A 2,426-nucleotide genomic window follows, 5' to 3' on the forward strand; every position below is an offset into this window, starting at 1 on the left:
CAAGACCACTCTGTCTCTACCCTCTTCCCTGTAAAAATAAACTCTCCTTCCCTCTCCCTGCTCTGTCTACTTTTCTGCTGGGGCCCAGGAGGATCAGTTGGCCCCTAAGACTTGTGCCCCAAGACAATAAGAACCAGCATCCCCTGTACATACACACCATACACAGTTTGCCTCTGAGCCAAGGGAGACCAGGAAGCAGCAGGAGGGCTTGTGAAGGCCCTCAGCCTTCCACTAAGAGCGGAGCATGGCTGGCTGGTGATGGTGGGCAGCAGTGCTGGGAGCAGCAGCATGAGGAGCATGGGGGGGGGCGCAGCTCCTTGGGTGTGGCTGAAAGGAGTGGAGTCCATTGGGTGGGCCTCAGGGAGAAGTGGGGGAGGCAACCACCCAGGCCCTGTGTGATCAGAGTGAGGCACACACAGGAACCCCCAAAGCCACCAAGTCAAGTGATCTTAGGATTAGAAGAGACAGACTCCTTCTTGCGGGAGCTGCCCGCCCCCCAAGCCTCCTGCAGGTGGGCGACCTGGAAGGATGTGACAGTGAATGGTGGGGGCTCTGCTGCAGGTAGGGGTACACCCAAAGCAGAGGCACAATGTGGTGTTTGAGGGAGGACCGGGACGTGTATCACCTGTGGTGTGGAGGTGTTGGACCCATCCAGCTGGCATCTGCCTTCTGTAAACCTGGAACAACCAACCTTGCTGGGGAAGCTGCCCCAGGTCCTGGTGACAGCCTGCCATTTCTCCCCAGTCCCAGGTCACCTGCATCTCACACAGCTGTCAGGGGCTGATGGGGGAACCAAAGCTGAGCTGAAACGCTGCAGGAAGTGATGGGATTTGGAGAGTGCCTAGCATGAGGGGTTGGGCACCAGCTCCTCATGAGAGCGCTCCGGGGTGCAGACCGAGCTCTGCACCTGGGCAAATCCCACAGAGAAGAGCTGGCGGTGGGTGAGCCCCACCGTGGGCAGCCACTGCTCCCTGCACTTTCCCAACCGAGCTCTGGAAATGTTTGAGGCTGACTTGGGCTCCCTGTGGCCAGTGGTGCTCACCCCAGCAGCTGGTGGCCAGTGAGCCTCCCCCAGCTGACCTGGTACTGGCTGTGCTTACTGCCTCTCCATGTAGGTCCTGTGATTCTGGAAGGTTGCCAGTGAGTCATTCCACCACAGGTTCCCTTCCTTGTCCTATTCAGTCCCCGCGTCCCCAAACGAGTCCGCTCATGGCCCATCACCATGCCGATGCCACCAAAGTTCAGGACCTTGGGGTGGTTATGGGTGCAGAAGGGGGTCTGCAGGATGCTGGCAGGGAAGACGGTTTCATTCTTGGTTGGATGGTGGTCGGCTTTCACTGTTGGGGGGTCATGCTCCACTGGTCCTGGATGGGAGGCTTGTGGGACGGTCAGCCATTACCTTAGCAGAGACGTTGTGCAAATGGAACACATTCTGGAGGAGGGAGTCTCAGAGACTTCCTGCCCATCATAAACATCATCCCGCTCTTTGGGCTCCAGGACAAAGTCCAGGGAGCCAGTGCTCTCATAGACGGTGTCTGCTTTCTCCTTGGCAGCCTGATGGGACTTATCCGTCCGAGCAGCTGCCCCGGGGACTCCTCCAGGTGATCTCACTGATCACTCCCTCAGCAATTTCCTTGCTTTGCCAGTCAAATGTGGCTGCTGCAGAGAGGCAGCCCAGGGTGAAGCCAAGTGTGACATCCGTGTTGGAGACACAGGTCTGCTGCCCTGGCCCGCAGGACTTCTTGGTGCCAGGGAGGGTCTCCAGCAGCTTCTCTGTGTAGACTCAAAGCAGCAGTTCACACTCTGGGTCGTCTTCTGCACCAGGTGAGAGTTCAGGATGCTTGGCTCTATGTGGCTGAAGAGCTCTGACACTTCCTGCAGATAATCTGTCCCGTAGACTGACAAGGGCTCAGAGTCCGCCAGCTCTAGTGGGGATGGCAGGAAAGAGAAACTCCAGCCAATGCGTGGAGGGGGCCAGGACCTGCAGCTCTGCCATGTTCATGGTTGGATCTTATTTTTAGAAATCTGTTCAGCTGTGCTGTCTTTGGGGGAATATAATCCATTTAGGTTTAAAGTAATTATTGATTGGGTGCCTGGGTGGCTCAGTGGTTAAAGCCTCTGCCTTCAGCTCAGGTCATGATCTCAGGGTCCTGGGATCGAGCCCCGCATTGGGCTCTGTGCTCAGCAGAGAGCCTGCTTCTCTTTCTCCCTCTGCCTGCCACTCTGCTTACTTGTGCTATCTCTCTGTCAAATAAATAAACAAAATCTTAAAAAAATAAAGTAATTATTGATAGGTGAGGGCTTTGTATTGTCCTATAGAGCATTTGTCTCTTTCCTCTCTTGCTGTCTTTGTGACTTTTAGATTGCCGTAGTGATATACTTTGATTTCCTTCACTTTTTCTTTTGTGTATGTTCCACAGGGATTT

At 55.2% G+C, this 2,426-nt stretch overlaps 1 pseudogene; it reads right to left on the reverse strand.

Moving 5' to 3' along the window:
* Nucleotides 1-841: 841 nt before the first annotated feature.
* On the reverse strand, nucleotides 842-2,002 carry LOC101686653 (annotated as a pseudogene).
* Nucleotides 2,003-2,426: the final 424 nt, after the last annotated feature.

Source organism: Mustela putorius, unplaced genomic scaffold (assembly GCF_011764305.1).
Source record: "Mustela putorius furo isolate JIRA1106 unplaced genomic scaffold, ASM1176430v1.1 tig00000196_pilon_pilon_pilon, whole genome shotgun sequence".
Classification (NCBI taxonomy): domain Eukaryota; kingdom Metazoa; phylum Chordata; class Mammalia; order Carnivora; family Mustelidae; genus Mustela; species Mustela putorius.